Source organism: Molothrus aeneus, chromosome 12 (genome assembly GCF_037042795.1).
Source record: "Molothrus aeneus isolate 106 chromosome 12, BPBGC_Maene_1.0, whole genome shotgun sequence".
NCBI lineage: Eukaryota > Metazoa > Chordata > Aves > Passeriformes > Icteridae > Molothrus > Molothrus aeneus.
In genome coordinates, this window is record NC_089657.1 from 7,002,141 (window position 1) to 7,023,385 (window position 21,245).

At 38.3% G+C, this 21,245-nt stretch overlaps 1 protein-coding gene across 2 annotated transcripts in view; it reads right to left on the reverse strand.

The window, feature by feature from the left end:
- ATXN7 (ataxin 7) overlaps positions 1-21,245 on the reverse strand; it is an 86,714-nt gene that overhangs the window by 60,988 nt on the left and 4,481 nt on the right. Inside the window, exon 2 of one of the 2 annotated variants that reach the window (XM_066557944.1) lies at positions 7,248-7,340. The gene's annotated coding sequence lies outside the window, so the exon portion shown is untranslated. Of the gene's footprint in view, positions 1-7,247; positions 7,353-21,245 lie in introns of those variants that run through there. The other variant, XM_066557943.1, reaches the window with a different exon arrangement.

The following is a 21,245-nucleotide window of genomic DNA, read 5'->3' on the forward strand; positions in this document are numbered from 1 at the left end:
GGCACAGGGGGGACACCGAGCGAGTTTCCTGCGCGCTGCTGCCCTCGCTGTACCCGTAACCTGTCTCCCAGGGGGAGGGCCTACTCATTGTTACTTCACATTTCTTTTTTAAACAGTCCTCTTTTTTTTTTTTTTTTCTGCCCCTTGCCTAAACTTTGCGATGACGTCGTGCCGTGTCAAAAGCGAGGATTAAAGGATACTGTCGTACCTGCTAACTCCAAGTAATAAAGTCTAAGCTTTGCAAAATCAAGCTCTTTGATTAAATCCCCTGGGTTTAGAATTAATTTATCACAGAGTTTTCTCCACTAGAATGTTCAAGTACCAATGTCAAACTGTCAGGCCATGATCTGCAACGATTTCTGGCCACACTTAATGCCACTGTCAGTAACAACATCCTCGAAGAACAGCTAAAAATATGTAAATGTGATTTGCTGCCTCCTCTACAGGTACTCTAGAGCACGGGACTGGCACTGTCAGTGGAACTGCTGACAGATCCCATACATGTATTTGCAAAACCAGACAGCAGAAATCAGAACTGTAAATAAATTTGTTTAACCTGCAGAGGTGCATATAAACTCAGGCTTAGCTAATTTTCATTTTCTATTTCAAGTGTGGGGCTATACAAGCTAGAGATGTTTCTTTCCAAATTTATGCATATAAAAGATCTATAAATTCAAGCTCATCACATGGAATAGCATAGGCTGTAATTATAAGAATAGTTTCAGTGTTCCACCCAACTGATAATTTATGTCACACTCAGAATGTATCTCATAAAATTGCAGACCTAATACAGAACAGCTAGCATGATTTTTCTTTCCTCCTGATCAACTTGAAGTCTAAGTTAGCTCCTTCATAAAAGGCCAACACCATAAAATTTAGGTAAAGAGAGCAATACTGACTTCTACTGCAGACATTTGCAGCAGGATTAATTATCAAAGGCCATCAGCCTCTTGAGCTGGGCCCTGATGTGTCAGACAGTTACACTGCCCAGCCTGTAGATTCCCAAAACTCTTCATCTTAGTCTGAGAATAAATAAAGGTGTTCATGGAATAAAGATGAATGGAGTGCATTATTGAGTAATTATCAAATAGCATACTTTATAAAATAGAAAACTACTTATAATTAAAGCTAAGAACATCACTGGAAGAAAAATGTCTGTCAGGTGCTGAACAGCTTCTGAACAGAACCTCAGCTGTTTTTGTGGTGTAGAAGCCAGATAGGAAAACAGCCTTTGCCTGATTGCTTTCAAGCTTAGTTCTTCAACAGTGCTTCACAAATGGAGTCTAAGATAGTATCCACAGCTGAATGCAGACTCCAGGCACAGGATAAAGCAAGTTCCAGACAGATCTATATTCTCTGTGTCAAATATTTTCATTTATATTACAAACTTCATTCATGCAGCTTTCCTTTGTCCTGGAGTAAGCTGTCAGAAAGCTGCCTCAGCTGCAGTTTGAAAAAGAAACCTTGATATGCCCAAGTGTCCATCAAATTCATAAAGGGTTTTTCTATTATTTACTTTACATAAATCATAAAGCAAATATAGTGATGAGTGACCAAACAGAGTCATAGACCACCATCACCTACCCTTTAACAGTGACAGAGCTGACCACGGCAGATCAATTTCATGTTCACACATCACGATTCTTTTCTTTAAACATTACCAATTGGCAAAAATTACATCAATTAACTAACTACATTAACAAGCCAATAGATTATCAACTTCTTAGTTTCTAAAGCTGACACTCATCAAGTTACTCAGAAGTGCCTCTTGCTTCAGAAGTGCCAGCCACACAGGTAAAAGCACACACCACTGTTATTTCATACAGCTCTGATTATCCCCTTTATGGCTCTTCTCTGCTCTTTCAATCTGGCTGTTGCATTTTTAGCCTCCCTCTTTCACAGCTTTTCTTCTCTGCCTATATATTCCCACTCAAGATCTAATTCTGCAGCCTGGGCCTCGGGCTGTCCTTTAGCAAACCTTCCGCTGCTGCAATATTTTCTCACTGTGCCGTGAGTGCATCAGTATTCCAGCAGAGGGAGGGAAGTGGCAGCAGAAGGATCAGTTCATCAGTTCAAGTGCACAAGACCGATTAGTCAGACAGCAGGAATAGGGGCAGATGAAAAACTAATTTTACAGGGACTGGAAGTGGCGAGAACTTTCTTTCCCCACAAAGTCATTAGGCTGAATACGATGTTTGGGCTCTTTAAAGCACACTAGTTCAATTTTCTTACATTGTTTCCATAATGCTGTACATGGATGCATTGATTATTTTAAGTAAAAATAGGGAAACCCCTGAAAATCCATCATGTTAGAAGGAGATCAGAATTGAAAACACATGTACAAGCAGTAGACTTTAACAGAGGTGGCTGTTACAAATCTGAGACATCCGGTTAGAACAGCTGTCATCCAAAGCTCCCTTGGTGGTCAGCAGAGAGGAAGGGGTACTTCTGGGATCAGTTTGGTCCCTCCTGGTGCAAACCACTATTTGAAGAAGCCCTTCTCTTCCCACTGACCACAGAAGTAGCCATGGATGACCACACACATAAATTAGGCACCTGCATTAGACATCCAGAGTTAAGTGGGGTGAACCTGGCCAGAAGTGGGGAGAACATTGAAGCGTGTAGAACTGCCTAGAAGCCAATACTTCTCTTTAACACAACAAAAAGGAGCTTGGAAATGCCCTTGGTTGGTTCTAAGGACTTATCTGAGGAAGCAAAATAGCCCAAGCAGTAGCATTGGGACTGAGACAATGTGTGAAAAACCATGAACTGCTCATACCTGTGAATGAGAACAAGTATTTGGAGTACAGAGAGAAAGCACAAAGAGGAGTTAAGTTAAGCTCAAAGAGAAAGTAGAGAAGGAAAAATATGAGGCAGGAAAACAGCAGAAAACAGTGGATGATATGACGTAGAGAAAACAGTCAAATAATGATGTGAAGAAAGCATAAACAAACAAAACATATAACACAGCCTGCAAAAGCAAAGAAAGGAGACAAAAATAGGAAACAAAACATACAGAAAAGGAAAACTCACATTTTTAAAGCTCACTAGGTAGATTTAACAATAGATTAAACATGGCTGGCAACACTATGATTAAATGTATGCCTACAAACAGCATGCAACTGCTGAAAACTGCAGCGGATGGTTGTTTCATGGCATGACACTGCAGGCATTTTTTCACCTGTACCAGCAGGTTTCATTCTTTTGCCAGGTGGTCCAGGAAAGCCGTTCAAACAGGGAACACCTACTTCAGCTGTTCAGTTAGAATCTGTATGACAGCCTCTGTATAGGACCTGAGATATGACAACTCTTAACTGGAATGAAAAAGGAAGGATGAATCTGCAGCCGAACTCTTTCAAGGGCAGAAGTACAATGATACCATTCACCGATGATTTTCCACAATGGGAGTGAAAGGATGTGAGAGTTGAAGTGCAAAGGGAGAGACAGGGAGAATCCACAGGGCTGTCACTTTATCAGTACTCAGAAGAAAGGAAAATAGTGAATTCACCAAACATCTGTCAAGGAGAAGCTTTGAGGGGCATTATGGCACTAAACGAAATCAAGTAAGTTAATTCTAGCCAAAGATATGAAATAACCAAGAAGGGCGTAAAAACTAAGAAGAAATGTCATTATTTGTTGGTAGGTGGGATTCAGGATGAAGTGACAACTCAAGAAGCTGACATGCTGAAGTCCTGACCTCCCATCACCTCCTGCTGAAAACACTGGAATGGGGAGCACATTCTATGCATTTTAAAATGTATCTCCAGTATGAGAAATGTAAGACTATAATTGGGCAAATATGGAAGCAAGAGATAAAAAGTTTACATAAATCAAAACATCCAGATGAAGACAGAACTACCTAGCCATAACAAACAGACCATTTAATTTAAGCCCCATTATGGCAAAATATTAATACACTAAGAAAAACACATTATGGTTATCTGTAGCTCACTCTGACACCCAGGAAATCAGCAACTTCTCCCTTTACAACTACACATAGGATTGTGATCCTGCAAAAATAATACTAATCATAAGCAGCACACAATAAAAAAATTATATAAGAAATCATGCTAGTTTATTATCCTTTTTCCCATGGATCCTGGAAGTTGATGTGTATAATTTTATTTATGAGTAACACTTCAAAGGTGAAACTGGAGATGCTCAGAAGAATTGGAATATAGCTACTTTAAATGCTGGAGTATAAATTATTGTGCATACCTACTACAAACCACCTATACCAGGGGAAATAAGAATATTATTAAGATTAGAGGACTAACTTAAGGTATCCTTTTCTGAGAAGGAAGAATTGGGGAATGGAGGCAAATAAGTACATCTGCAAAAAACTCTTCATTAGGGTGAGAATGCATGAGATGGCCTCATATGTTTATCCAAATATCACAATAACACTATTACACCCAAATTATCAAAGAATGTTATTACCATGTATTAAGAACCTAGCAAAAGACTACAACCACTTCCTTTAGTTAATTTTCAAATATATCAGTGATCTAAAGCAGAATAACGAATAGAGGAGCACAGATCTTTGCCCTGCTTAATGACACCACATAATGTCAATTCTTGAAGGGAAATTTACAGAGAAAACACTGTAGTGATACAAAGTTTCCAAGTGTTAAAGGTAAATAGGCAAAACTACACAAAATGCATGCAGTTAATGATCTGGAAATCAAACTAATGTTTACTAATTTTACATAAGGTATTGAAATTACCTTTTGAATTTGGAAATGTTAAAACTATTTCAGCAACCTAACTGTGCGGATGAATCATTTTAATCAGAGGAATCAAGCAGGTATGACCTTTCAGATTCTCATTTATACACAGAGAATATGATATTAAAACTTAGAATTACTCAAATACACAGCTGTTCAGGCCAATTGCAACAAAACATTAGTGCTGGATTTCCATTTATTGAAACCAAAGCACTTGATGGGGACAATTTGGTACTACTGATCTGCTGGAACATAACTGCCATGCAAGGTTTCATAACCCTGCCTGGTTTCTTGCCAGTTTAAGACTCTGGGTCCAAGTACAGCTCACAGCACTTGAGTTTCTTGAAGGGAAGCTGCTGAGGCCCCATAACTTCTGATGTGCTTTAAACATCCAACCAAGGATCCTAAGAACCCTGGCACAAGGACATTTAAATTTAAACTTTCTTCTCATGTTTTGACTGCTGCCTGCTGATGCTTTGCTGATGCTACCTGCTCTGACCACATGCTTAGCAAGTTAACAACAAAATATTACACAAATTGGACGTGGGCAGGTATGTGGGACTTGACAGGATGCACATGAGGGTGCTAAGAGAGTTAGTTGGAAAGGTCACAGATGGGGACCATGAGATTGCCAGCAAACTGGCAAAACTGCTGTGCTCAAAGGGTGGGAATGGCTCAAAATCAAATGGCAATCAGCCACAAACAGAGCTCTTTGGGGATCAATACTGGGCTCATTCATATCCAATGTCTTTTAGAATTATCTGGATGATTGGAATAAATACATTGCCAAATTTGCAGATGACACAAAAACTTGGAAAACAAACAGATCCACCCAAAGTGTCCCTATGCACAGAGATTGTGACAGGCTGGAAGACTGAGCCACTTCAAGAGACCCATAAAAAAACTAGACAGGGTCCAGCAGAAAGCCAACGAAGGGATTAGAAGGTTGCAAAACTTTGTGAAAAAATTTAAAGAAATTAGGTTCATTCAGCCTAAAGAAGAGAAGATTCAGGTGAGATGTAATCACAGTCTTCCAAGAAGTAAAAGATAATTATAGAGAAGACGGAGGTAACTCTCTTCACAAGGAACAAAGTGATAGGGCAAGAGGCAACAAGCACAAGTTGGTTCTGAAGTTCTGTCTAGATGCAACAACAAAATATTTACTGTGAGGACAATTACATATTGGAACAGGCTGCCCAGAGAAATTGTGAACTTTCTCTTGCCAAAAATATTTAATCCTTAGCTTGACCAGGCCTCAGATAACCTGCCTTAAACAGAAGGTTGGACCAGATGATGTCCAGAGGATTGTTCCAATCTAGACTTTCCTAGGATTATATGAAAGCCTGATAGATGTTGTGACCCTATTCAGTGATGAGGAGCAAGGAAGTAGAAAGAACAAAGCCAGTTTTTGCACCCAGACACTCTGGGCTCACTAAGACAGCCACCTCTCAGGTGGCTGGAAAATCCAGGGAAGCATTTTGCTATAAAAACTTCAGGTATTACAGCTTCAAATGCCACATATTGCAAGATCCAGACAGTAACAAACATTCCTCACAATCCTTGAGCCCAGGCTAACTCTGCCACTTAAATAAGCTCTGCAGGCCAGATCCATGCTAACCAAAATGGTCCTTTCTGCTGCTGCAATCTATTCCAAAGTATATTAAAAGATGTTTTTCCCAGCAAATACTGGCCAGGCTGTAATAGTCTGGATTCTTCATATCTGTGCATAAGAGTGAAGTCTTTTTTTTCATGGAGTTAAGCAAAAATATACAAAATGGTGAAATGCACATGATGATATAGAGTAAAGATAAATGTAAGGGAAACAGAGAAAGAAACAGATAATCTTTCAATGAATTAGCAGTACCTGATACAATAATCTGCACTAGCAGCCCTTCAGACAAAATTTCAATATATTATCATAATTTTCTCTTTTCCTAGCATTCTGCAATGAACATTAGTCATGCAGAATAAACCCACTGTGTTAGGCAACTGTACAGTCTATCTCAGATTACAATTCCACTTTCTGAACTCGTAAAATAATAGGACTGATGCAGGTGGTAGGCTATGGCATATGCCAGAGCCTAACAGCCTTCAAATGCTTTAACATATCATGGAAACATGTAAATAGAAAAAAATAATTATTCAGAAAAGGAAGATTACTTCTTCTAAAATATAAAAAATAAATACATTTAAAATATTGATTCTGCTATATTCCCCATCTGCCACAATTTACTTTTCCAAATCACCTAATTGATTGAAAGATATAATCCAGCTTAGTTTTATCTAAGTTTGGCAGTTGCATGCCAAGTTGAACTCCTTCTAGGCTGACTGCAACGTCACTTTATTTCCCACTGAAACATACATTAAACATCTGCATTTAAAAAAGTCTCCCCACTGCATCTGGTAACACTTCAGACTTGCTCTGCAACCCTGCTAATATTCTGTTCTCTATGTTTCTCACATCTAGAGACTGAGAATCTTATGCTTAAGGAAGATATTTGGTTAAGCACAGCACAGTACCTTGAAAGTATGGTGAATCGCTGGGTTGATTTATCAATTGATCTTCATCTGTTCAGATTTTGGAAGCTTTTCCTAACTTGTACCTGATTAATTCTGAAAGAAAAGAAAAAGAGTACAGCACTAAAACATTTGAAACCTCAACTCTGTTTCCTAATGATAAACGTGTCTATTTAAAAACTAATATGAACCACTTTATCAATTTTACAAACAGAGTTTGTGCAATGGATTTCAAACTGAAAGGTAAGCAGGGAGCTGTTATGGTGTGTTCTGTCCAGAGCAGCTCTCTAAATGGCAGCCTGACATTACCACAAAGGCATGTATCAGATGAAACCTCAATCTTCAGCCCAGTTACCGCACTCGCGCCGGCTCCCGCTGCCCAGGTTCCTGAGCACGCGGCCGTGCCTGTATCACACACTGGAAACACAACAGTGCTGGGCTTTCTGCACAGGGCTTCTCTAAAATACAGCATGACCCCAACAACAGGGGCTCTCAGCATGCAGCCACTGACAGCTTCACCACCATGCCACAGAACATGGAGAGGTAAAAATGATCCCTCACGTAATCAACATCAGGGACTATCCCTGCACCACCAATGAAGAATTTAGAGAAATGTACAGAAGGAGGCCTTCCCACAAACAGGACCTCTAACATCTCAAGCTCAGGTTTTTAAGATCCTTTCATTCAGTGCTTATAAACTTGTTTATATAAACAAAACTTAATCCCAATTTGCTTTGGTTTCGCATAAATCAATGCCAAACCGGTTAAAGCTAAACCAAAGCCCTGTTAAAACTTAGAAAAAAGTTCAACTATTTTTGTGCACAGATTATATTTAAGACCAATTAATTGACTTTTACAAGTGCTTTTAAATCAAACTGATTTTTTTTCATCACTAAAAAGCCATGAATACACATATAAATTAGCCAGCCTAGCACTGGGACTGGATGACACTTCAGAGACATCTATTTTTTCCCCTTAAAGGACTAAAGTCCAGACAAGAGCAATGCAGTCCAAGAGGGCACCCGAGCTATTCCCCAGTCTGTAGGGCTTTGCTCCAGTGGAAGGTGCCAAATGAAGTTTTTCCTGCCTTCTGGCTCTATCCTCTGGGAAGATGTCTGCCAACTAAGTTTATATCATTCAAGTCTTTTTATGCACTGAGGATAAACCCTTTTTTCATCTTTTCCTTTAAACTGCAGCAAAGCAGCTAACATTACCTTGACTGAGATCCTCTGGAGATATATTTACTATTTCTAAGATTGACTCTGCTCAGTGACAGCTGATCCTAAGAAGAACATCCTCATTTAATTATATTCTAGTTACTTCATAAATCCAAATTTCTCTTGTTTTCAAGAGAAGAAAGACAAGACTTGAGAGCAAGTCCAATATTATTTTTTTCTCCCCTCTGCAGGCACTGTTTTGCTTTATGCTTAATAGAAGTGATTCTTAGTAAACTTCCACCCTAGTAGAAGTCTCAGAAAATGCTTGTTACACATACAAATCTCACTGAATACTGCAATATAAAACTCTCTGCTGAACTCCTGCTGCTGCTAACTAAGAAAATCCTATGCAGTGTTTACCAAATTCCTTTTTGTCCTTTAGTAGTTTAGGACAGGAGACTCTGAACTGATATGGATCATCCCCTTCCCAGCAGATCATTCAATGTTTAGCCTCAAAGTCCCAAGCCCTTCAAGCATATGACCTACCTGCTGTGGAAGTAATTCCACAAGTGATTTCCACAAAGGAAAATCCTTCTCCATCTCTAGCCCAATTTCTTTAGGGGATATGAGAGCTTTGCATGCAAAACATTCTTTCTTTTATCCTGATGTGTTACTTTTATAAAAAAAGGCAAGTTCTGTTGCTTCATGCAAAAATGAAAACAAAAACTATAAAGCAGAAGACATCTCCAAAGACTTACAAATCTAGAAATAGGGTAGTAAGAAATGGACAAGGGTGAAGGAAGGATCAGCAAAAATTTTATTCCTGTGTATGAACGATTAGAGCATACTATGTCACCACCTGTGAATTTTGCTGTAGGGATTACACCTGCAGTTGAGTTTGAAAGAAGTTAAAAGAGTAAGTCTCAAAAGAATAAACTGACAGCTTAATGACCCTTTAAAGAGAACTCTTTCTCTGGATAATGGGTGGCAGAGAACAGGAATGATTCTTGTTGAGAATTTACAGCAGGTCAATTACAACCACAACTGTCAGCACAGAGTAACACAAGGAAGTCATGGGATGATTGAGAACAAGCCAGGTGGAGCTCTCTCCTTGGTACCCTGGAAAAGGGAGAGCTGGGTGAAAGGTGGAAAAATGACAAAAAAAAGCAAAAACAGCAATCCAGGAAAATGGAAAAAGGCCTGCATTTCCAAACCAGTGAAGCATTATGTCACTCTCGTTGCCTGACTATCAAAGAAACTTGGACAAAATTGCTGTTTGATACTTTGAGGAGTTACTGATATGCAAGGCAGGGAACCACAGCCTGCAGAGCAAAAGCTGCATGCCCCAGCCAAAACTGTATCCACACAGATTACATATAATATAGGCAGAGTTACAATTACAAATGCATATTATCCATTTAAGGGGAAACACATTTACACAAAAATTGTAATTGCAAATCAACTCATTAAAATACAGAAAATGGAAATGTATGTGATGGAGCATCCCTAACTTTTGAAAGTATCAAAACTAATGCCTCAGCTATCCAAGGTCCTTTAACTCTGCTTATTTTCAGGTGCCAGAAATATGCACCAAAGAATGTGCCAAAATTTTGGAACACTCTTTCCCCTATGTAACCTACTAAATATTCAAATTTAAGATAAAACACGAAGGCTATATTTATATAAACAAAGCTGTGGACATGCAGGGTATAATCACACCCAGCTCTAAGTATGGGGATAACCTCAGGAGGTCTCCCTCTGGCGCCTGGAGAAGCAGGAGCAGGAGGGGTGTGCAGGGAGCAGGAGCAGGGCAGCAGCAGCCCAGGGGCTGCTCTTAGGGCCAGCTGGCAACTCCAGGCCAAACCCCAGCAGCTCCCAGGCTAATCCTGGCTGTGCTGGAGAATGACTCTGAACCCCCCAACTGCAGAATCTCAGGGGGTCAAAGGGGGGATCAGAACCACCAGTTGCATAATTGGCCCTGCTAGTCTCTCCAGGAGACACAATTCTTCACATCTTCACAGACTGAGAAATGACTACCAGCTCCATTCAGAGATTAAATACCAAACTTCCATAAACACCAATTGCAAAATTACAGCTTCTCAAGATTTCGTGTATTTCCTGTGTATACCAATAGCAAGTGTTTCTCAGAATTACCTAAACATTTACTATTATTTGTGCAAACACAAATGCAACAGAATATTTGGTGTAAAACATAATAATGATACAAGTTATTCTGAAACTATTTCAAACATAGGTATCTCAATTAATAACGAGAAATTTTAATAACTAATCTTTTAGTTACTACATAACTAATACCTTAATCAATGGAGAAGCAATAACACCTTTTGGATAATTGACAAAAATTGCAAAATGATAATGCACAGCAAAGTGCACTTGATGGGTCTTAACTCTGACTACTGTAATTTTCTTTTGTCTAATGACAACAGGCAAAGACCAGCATTCATTATCTTTCTCAACAAATCATGTCATCACTGATTTTATCTTCCAACAATTGCTCTTTTAACTTAGAAGTCTTCTTCAGCAGCAAGATTAACAAAGTCACAAGAACGCTTTGCATATTCCACTTCAACAATTTCAGTAAAACCACACAAAGCATTGAACAGAAGGGTAAAAAAACATACCTAATTTCAGAAATAATGCAAGATTTTCTCTAAGCAAGTATTTTGTCCTATACTTCAAAACACCCACATCTAGCAGTATTATATATGCCACGATTTATTTCAAAGTTCAATTCCTAAAGCACATTATCTTATTGCAGCAAACTAAGATAAGTATGGACAGTTGAAATTATATTTATACATTTCTTTAGAAATGGTATTTATATATGTCTGTAGAGAAGAAAAAGATATGTTCTGCATTTTAAGCCACAGGAATATTTCATACCAATTACAACTTGTATTACATCAGAAACACAAACAATGAAAGCCTGGTAGTTAGCAGTAAGACACTGGACATCAGGATTTTCCATTTTTAAAATTAAAAAAAAAAACCTGACTGGATCACTTAAAAGGGTGCATGAAGTAAAACAATAATGAAGTAAAAAGACTAAGAAAAATACACAAACATATAATATAAACATACTTTTCAAGACAGAAAGGCACAGCTAATCAAGGCAATTGAGAGTACATGAATAATAGGATTTGCAAAATTTATTACTGAGCTTCTCTGTTAAAGGTAACATTATTCAAATGACACCGTCACAGTTATTGCAGATTAAGGATTTCAAATTAGCTCCTTGTGTATATCATTATTTTGAGTAGCTGCATTTTATCTGTCTAATTTTAAATTACTGCAGGCAGATGAAAGTCATCCTAAAATCTGACTCATAATTCAGGTACCATACCACTAACCTTAACAGAGATGCTGGTTCTTACACAGGTACAACACTATTCCCAATGTAAACAAAGGACACTGGCATGCACCCCGGGCTAAGGATGTCAGCATTTTTCAGACACCTTTCTGACTGTTCCATTTTATGGTGATGCAATATGACCTACATTTTCAACGGCCAAAGAGAGACAGAGAGATAGAAAGGGAGGAGATAGAGAAAATAAAGACAGACAGACCTTTGCTGTCCTTATCCTCTACCAACTACAGCTTTAACTGTTCCTCACGGGGGTAGTAATGGGCAAGAATAAAAGCAGAATAACCTTATCACAGATTCTGAATGAGAAGCTGAAAGATAGGCAAGTGTAAGAAACAGCAAGATTTTTTCCTACAATCCTGTGAACAAGTACATAGTGACACCCTCAATAGGAAAGAACAGTAGAATCAATAATTTTATAATCAATTGCCAGAACAAAGCTGTCTGCAATACAGATGCATATTTTACTACCTTGTATTTCCTCTCATGTTCCTACCACTTCATTTCCATGTATTCCCTTAAGATCTCGAAACAAAACACAAAATAATCCACATCATTATCACCATTTTTACAGAGAGAGGAATTGAGGAAGGAGTGATTTGCCTACAGTTACACACCAGGCCTAAGGCAGGCTTGGGAACACAAAGCATCACTCTTCATTATCTCTGTCCTCTGCAATCTATTAGGGACTGTGATACCTGTCACTCTAATACATAATCTTGACATAATACCAGAATTATCTCTATCTTGTATTTCTCGCACATGAACTTCACACAGAAATCTGTACTAAATTATTATTAATAATCCTAACTCTCAGAAAGCTTTCCCTCACAAATGATGGTCCATATTTCTCAAACTGGCTCTGGAAATGCACTTGACTGAGCTGTAAAACTCAGCTCTGGAAATGCTAATGGTCTTTTTCATTATAAACATGTGAAAATATAGAACTAATTAAATCTCTGGGTGTTTTTGTTTTGTTTTTTTTTTTTTTTTTGTGGTTTGGGTTTTTTATTATTCTGCAGCTAAAGCACCTTTATTTTCAAAAATCTGTAGTTTTCCACAGTTAAAACTAGAATTTAATAAATTAAAAGCTTGTTGCTAGGTTTGTATTAAGCAAAAATCAAGATATTTTGATTTTCAGTTATTCTTCCTTAGGGCAAAAATATCCTGCAGAATTTCTGCAAAGCACTTAGAGCTGGTAGTTAATACAATATGCAAAATAAAAGTAAGTAATTTCTTTATGTTTAAAACTGAAAGCCAAAACATGATCTTAAGCATATCTCTGTACATCCAGAATTACTTCAGATCTTTCCAAAGAGATTCTTGGGATTTGCACATAGATAAACAAGACTGTAATTTGGCATGGTATTTGAAACCAGAGATCAATAAAATGTATAGACTAATCCTGGGTTTGAACTGTGATTTTATGATAACAACAGCTTTCTTATCAAGCAGCATTCATCTCATGAAGTGCAATCAGCCCTACACAGCAAGGGGTGAGAAACTGTTGCTCATTTGCTTGAGTGCTTCTGCCTTTTCCAACAGCAACTTTCTATCAAAATGTTTAGCAGTGAGGAGTTAGGGAGGCAAACAGCACCTACACCAAGAGTGAGAAAGAAAAAACTTAAAGCCCATCCTATTTTATAGAGCAGAGACACGGAGAATCAAGAGACAGACAGCTACCAAATATGAAGGAAGGGAAATACTTGTGTAATGATGGGGAAAAGCTTAGAAATTGAGGAAGGATGGACACTGCAAAGGGAGGATGGGATGCAGGGAGTAGGGTGGAAGACACAAGGTCTGAAGCAAAAAAGAGAACTATTTCTCCTTCAACACTTGCTCATAAAGACTGTAGGGAAGTCCTCACTCAATTAAATGAAATTACAATCACACATTTCTCCACTTCTATTATCTATGACTGCACTTTGGTCAATCTATTTTACTCTTTGAAACTGAATTTAGTGAAAAACTGGTATTTCTTCCATTATAAACAAACTTATTTATGTTAATCTAGGACACAGTTGTGCTGATATAAAAGAAATCTCTTCCATATTGTCAGCATTACTAAAGCTCTCCTTTTTGAATATTTCACTTCAATATTTTCTATAATTTTTTCCTTTTTTTTTTTTCTTCCTTCATAGTATCTTTGTCACAGTTCAGAAGGGAAAGAAGCAAAAGTGGCACTTTTATTGCTGTCCAACACCATAAAAATTTCAGCTGGAGAAGCCAATCAGTGCAGGCACCAAGCCCAGCATCCATCCCAGAACGAATCTTCCCTTTGCCTACCAGTGACTGCCACCTAGAGCCAGAGTGCACCAAGCAGGACAGAAAGAAATGTTACAGCAACAACAGGAACGTCAGCCTCAGCCAAAAGAAAAATACAAACCAAGAACTCACACTCTAGAAAGTTACATCCAACTGAAAAGATTAAATTAGTTAGGTTTCTCTTCTTAACATGCCTTCTGAATAACGAGCATTTGGCCCATGTCTCCCTGTTTTTCTCTGAAAACTCTATTTTGTTACACATATTTAAGTTACATATGTGGGAAAATATATATAAAATAGCATTATACTGCTTTTCAAGTAAATCCTGTGTTTCATTTTATTTGCTAAGAAATGTGCTGGGCCACGCTAAGAAACTGACTACAGAATCTCATCATTAGCTGAAGATGCAACAGTGACATTTCAAAGACTACCTGTGTTAAAATGCTGACAAGGCTTTAACACTCATGACATTGGTGATATTAATAAGACAAGAAATGTCTTTTTAGTGGCATGAAAGTTAATTAAAAAACCCTAATATTTTCATTTGAAGAAATACACTCATACTCACCCAAATTTACCAGTGGCTTGAATGTCTACCAAAGCCCACCCAAGCAAACAGCTGCTGACACACTATAAGCTTAACACATATTTATAAACTGTATTAATTCATAGCTGCTTATTATACTGTGTAAAATCATATCTTTTTCTAACTACTACTTATGTAACTATTAATAAGGTGCCTAAATCTCAAGCATTAGTCAAACAACTACAAGATACTCTTTAACAGAATAAAAGGAAGGATTTTTTTGTTATCATTTACCTGGAGAATATAATAATTTGCATTTTAAAATATTCCCAGTAGCAGTTTCCTTCTCTGCAAATTATACACTGCTGCAAAAGCAAAGCTATGTGAGTGTTAGCATATTCTTTAGCTATTAAAATAATTTATTAGCTATGACTAATAATGCCTTGTGAAGAAATCAGTTCTCCAGTTTCCTCACTCTGCTGCTCATGGACAGGCAGACTGGTAACAGAGCATTAGAAAAACAGAGGATTTCTTCTCACATTTATCATTCCATTAGAAACACAACCTCCAGGTTCCATAGTGTCCATCCTTTTACTGCTAGTCCCACTAAGAAATTAATTTTTCCCAAGGGGATACATGTTTACAGATAAAATGAAATTAAATGGAATTACAAACCTCACTGTTGAACACAGCTACCTACATATGAACTAAATGTCAAGCTGTAGTTACTGAAATCAACAGTTTGAATGCAGCCAGCTGGAAAAATTGCTCATTCAGATCCACACTCAGGACATACTTTCCCCCACAAGGCACTCCACGAATCCCCATCATTCTTCCAAGCAGAATAACAACTCTGCAACTGGCCTAGATGCAACACTGCAGCAGAGAAGAATATTTAAACAGAAGGATGACAGGGACTCACTGTAGAATTGTCCTGGAGGATGACATGAAAGAACTGCCAAAAAACCCAAACCCGTTGAAAAAACACAACCTCTCCTTGACAACTACCACAGCTTTTCTTACAGATACAACAAATTCCACTTGAAACAGAACTGATGAACAGGTCACAGAGCTGGAGAATAGCTTTCAGCATGATCCTGTTAAAATGTCTCCAGTTAGAGATCTGTTAACCAAAGGAGAGACACAAGGAACCCCCAAAGGTCAGCCAGTCCCTCCCTCAGCCCCAAGGCACGATAACTAAGCTACCTGGTGGGAACAACACAAGGAATCAAACCTGTTCTTAAAGGCCTGGGGCAATGGATAAGCCATTGTCCCACGGGTGATTATTCCAGCCTTTCAATACTTCCACTAGAGAACTGTGTTTGTCTGTGATCAATCTTCATTGCTTGAATGTGACCTATTTGTTCCTCCACCTGCCACAGCCCCCTGCTTTGCAATGCCCTTCAACAGATCTGTGTTCCCACCCCCTGAGTCCCCTCTTTTTTACTGTAAGGAATTTTGTAAGGAATTGCATTCTTGTGGCAGGCACACATTGTTTATGCATTCTGGTTTTTTAAATCTTCAAGCAACTGCACTGGCATCTCCACACCTCCTCTTTCTTAATTTCATTCAATACAGACCTGATGTCCTCCATGTGTGCAGTTAATGAATACTTTATTTCAAAACTAAAGCAGATCAAGCAGACCTATTTTCACAAACTCAGAACCCTTAATATTATATAGATTTACTTTGGTTTTTTTGTCTAAGTTTAGGAAGCTCAGCTAGAACACAGCATGCACCTCTACTCTATGCAGTGATTTTACATATAAGTAAAACAAATAAAAACATAGATGATATTCCTATCACTTTAAAAATTCAAGTCCTGCTCACAAGTTAATAAAATGTCACTATTATGGTGGGAGCACAAATATAAAAAAGAGGTTGGCCCTACTGCCCTGCAACAAAACCATGCAATTCCCCATTATTATCAGAGATGGTGCTCAAAGAACAGCTGTGGAAAACCAGAAACACAGAAAAATACTCAGCAACTGGCAAGAAAAAGAAAAAGTCATAAATTTATCAGAAAGCTTCAAGGTAAATCTTCACAAAATATGACCACATGAAAGTGAGGTTTTTCTTTTCTATATCCTCCAGTACTCTATTTATGTGTGTAAAGTCTCAATAGTTATGTTTTCACTTCCTGAAGTATTTCTTTTTCTAAGGCAAATATCACTCTTAAGCTTTAAATTCTCTGATGACAACAGACAACTGTATCTCATATCAACATTGCTCTCGATGAGACACTTGCCTGGGAAGATCTTTGACTCCAGAGATCATGGAATTTCCAATTACTCCTCCCTCCTTTCTCAACCAAAGGATAATGGAGCATAGCCAAGTCTGGGCCCTGCTGACAACTGGATTAGTACAAACCATTCCTTTAACTGCACTCACACATAGTTAAGGTGATATTTTCCTATTTCTTTGCAAAAAAAATTGCATTTTGTTGTGAATTGCTGTACATTTCTTAACCACAACACACGGTGCTGTATCCTATCCACCTCCCAGAAGGTGCCCTGTGCTAGGGCTGCCTGTTACTTATTTTTCCCCAAGCCATGACAGTTATTGCAGCTGCTTAAAAGACACCACCTGCACAGAAGCCAGCAGAGAACAATTGCTTATTCGAAGACAACTTTTAGAAGCCTTTGTAAAGAAGCAACACATTCTCACAGCATCCAACTCAAAAAGAAGATGCAGAGCAGCAATTTCGCTAACTGCTATTAGCAGAAAGAGAAGAAAATGCAGGTTGCAAAACGGCTGTCTTAGAGTTGAAACTCTGTGCCAAATTTAGTAGGCTAGTCCTAGAAAGACTGGGAGGCAATTATAAATTAAGATTTGATAAGAACAATCCGGTCGTTGGGAAATTCGTTACCTGTATTATCATCATAAGTCTACACTAACATTTGAGAGGATGAGTAAGGTTCAAAATCCCTTCAAGGGCTTGCAGGACCAGGAGAGACTTCTTTAAACATTTGAAAACAACAGCTCTTGAGCTATTTCCTTCCATTTGTTTGATGACATGAACTACAGTTACAGTCTGTCACTCCTTGTGCAAGCCTTTCACATAACAACAGGATAGAAAAGCTCCACCAGAAAATCTGACAATAAATATCCTCCTATTCCAATCCAGACAAAGTGACTGCAACTCAAGTGCAATTTGGGTACTTCTAAAATTGAATTTCAAACTAATGACGTTAAAAAAAACTCCTATGTTTCATTTTAATATACACGTGCACAATTTTATTTCAGGATATGTTATTGTTCAACACCATCCTAACTTTTTTAAATATACACACACAGAGCAAAAACCACAAGCAGTTCTCAGAAATGAAAAAAAACCAAACCACCAACTCATAACTGCCAAAGTGACACTGGAATGAAACTGAAGTGAAAATATTTAGCATGAGCCACAAAATCACAGGTGCATACTTATTAATAGCATGGCTTTGTTTTACTCTGATCTCCTACAAGCCAATCTTTATTAATCTAAGTTATAAAATCCAATTTATCTGCATTGCCTGTTTTATTAGTTCAATTCTCTCTATGTATAATCAAAATTTAATTTTTTATTAAAATAAAAGCTAAAAGCAGAGGATCAAGAAGAATTTGTGGTTTTGAAGTATTCTGCACTAATGTTTTGCAAAATAAAAACATGCAACAAGTGAATCTGAATAATTGTTTAAAAAACATTATAAGAAAAAGTTACCTTGTAACCTGCTTGAAATAAAACATTGCAAAAATAGATACACTGTTACCTACTTTCATAACTATTACTAAAAGAAATAACACTTTAGGCTTAATGTTTTGGGTACACATATAGCCACTTCCAAATCTCAAATGAAAATGTCCATGTATATATACATACATATGGATACACACATACTTTATAGATAATGTATTTTGTGTCCAATTCCTCTATTTCCTGGTGTTTGACATTATCTTGTCTATTTACCTTTTGTAACTCACCAAAATATTTTATGAAGCAGATTATTTTATTCCATCATTTGTTGATGGAATTGATGGGTTGATTGTTGATGGGTTTTTTTTCCTGTTCCTTATACTTTTCAAGCTCAAATTCTATCCCTGATGGAAATAAAGTACAGAAATCACCAGGGAGAAATCACTTGTACATCTTTGAATAGAATCTGACCTGCAATGCAAAAATTATCTTGATTGTTCTTTTCTTGCACTTCTGAAATTACTGGTTTGCTCTTATGAATTACTCCCTTAAACACCTTAGTCCTCAGCCACTGAATATCTTTTGTGTTGGGTTTCACTGCTGTGTTCAGTCTATCATTCTGACAGCAACACCACCTTGTACTAGTCAACAGTGTGGTGATTACAAAATTCACTCTGATGGAAAGAATTATGGGCATTAATCCCCTCAGGAAGGAGGATAGCTGGGTTGAAGCCTCCCACACATGTGGTGAACAGTCCAGCAGATAACAGCTCTGCTAATGATGAAAAGGGAACCAGAACCACCACCACCTCCTGGGTTTTGAAAGCAAAGATTGACCTTTGCTCCCTTTTTGAAAGAAAGGGCTTATGATCCTAATTTCAAGAGAGCGTGAATCCAAAATGCTCCCTGGAGAAAGGTGCTTAGCCCTGGCAAGAGGCAGGATTTAAGCACATTCCTACTTCAGCTACTGCATAGAAAATGTGCAGATTCATCATCTCCTTCAAGCCTTTCTGGCTGGTATAATTTTAACAAAACACCAACAAATACTAAAGAATTTGGCTCCCCACCTTCATGGAAACATGACCCAACTGGCCTCAGGCAGACCAGCCTTCCCTTTTTGACCAGCTTGAGCCACAGCCTGCATTTGCCCCTTCTGGGTCTGACAGTCTCTGCTGGAAATGCCCAGTTATCCTCTCATCACATTTCTCTTGAAATATTTGTTTAAACCATCTGTTTAGACAGCATTTGAACCAAGTTTAGAAGCTACATTTGGCACAGCAAAAAAAGAAAGTGAAGAGAATATGCCATCTTCCTAAGGCCACAACTTCACTTTGGGGTTTTACGCTGTTTCCAGTCCTTATTGGGAGGCTAACAAAGTTCAGTGTTTTCACAGGATCACAGAATCATAGAACCACTGAATATTATAAGCTGGAAGAAACCCATAAGAATCATTGAACCCCAACTCCTGGCCCTGCTCAGGACACCCCAACAATCCCCCCTGTGCCTGAAAATATTGTCCAAACACTCCTTGAGCTCTGGCAGCTTTGGGGCCATGACCATTCCCTGGGGAGCCTGTTCCAGGGCCCAACCAATGCCACCTGTATTTCATTCAACATTTTACAAACAAAAACCTGAGCAGGCATCACCCAAGCATGTAATCATGCCTCCAATTATTTCTCTTTCTCTGCTTGGACTTGTACCTCAGAAATTGGGAGTGAGAACGTGCGTCAGTGTATCATGTTCAATGGGAACAGTAAATTTTAGTGTGCTTGAATATTACCCACTGGCGGAGTTTCTCTATTACAAGAAAATAAACCATTAAATAATCCAAAGCAAAATAAAACCCCAATTTAAAACAAGAAGCAGATGTTCATCAATAGACCTGATACCCTTTCTCCATCTCCTGAGACAGAAGCCTTTCTTTCAACATCTCCACATGATGTAGCCAAGCTCAAAGCCTTGCCTTCTTTTACAGTTTGGGGCTGCTTTTAAAAATTAAAGAAAACAAACTTAACCAACCAATTTTTTTAAACTTCAAAAAGCTGACTCAGAAGCTGTGCAATAGCTCTGATTCAGCTTTCTTACTGAGTCAAAGCATGTGGCCACGTGATTCAGAGAACACCGCTCTGAAGTCGGGCAGGAGCTCTTTCCAAAGGAGGAAATGCCTGGTTTCCCTTGCAAGCCTTGTGCAAAGTTTCCTCAGTAGCACTAACAGTTATTTATTTAAACTTGATACAAGTCAATATGATATTCACACCTCTCTTATTGTTCATCCAATGCGTCAAACCACGGTTAAATAAAAATATTTACCATTTGGCCCAATGCCAGCGAAGACAAATTCTTCTAAGTCAGTGGTAAAACCTCATTAAACATCCACCTCTTCCTCTGAAAACCCTGGCACAGCACTGATCACTACCACAGCCATGAACTGAAGGACTGAGGAAGGAAAAAACAAAAATATGTTCTCTTTCCTTAGTAAAATAAAATAAAGTGAAAACATCCTACCAACAAATTAAGAGAATGCTAGATAATTGACTAATCGTCTGAAAAAACCTCCAAAATAATAAAGTCTGCTTTCTTACAAAACACATGAAACAGAATCCCAGAACAGCATGAAATGCCACCACAAAATTACCTGAGTCACTTTAAATCAGAGAATGCAGACATCATGTGGGATCTCCAAGCCACTGCACAGGCAGTCTATAGTGTTAATGATTTTTAAATTACAAGAAAATTCTAACCAGCTACTCTGTCCTGCAGTGGCTTCATGGCACAGAGCTTCTCAAGACACCTGTTAAAACACCTTGACTTTCTTGCTGTGTGGGAATCTCCCAAGTCCCTGGGAATGGGTATCATGACCCAGGGTGCCACTCCTGCTCATCCCACTCCTCAAACAGAGGCCCTTTTTGGCACACACACAGGACACACTTTCCTTTGCATCCCTGCACCTGAAAGCTCTGGCTCCTACACTTCCAGTATCGTGAAATTTCAA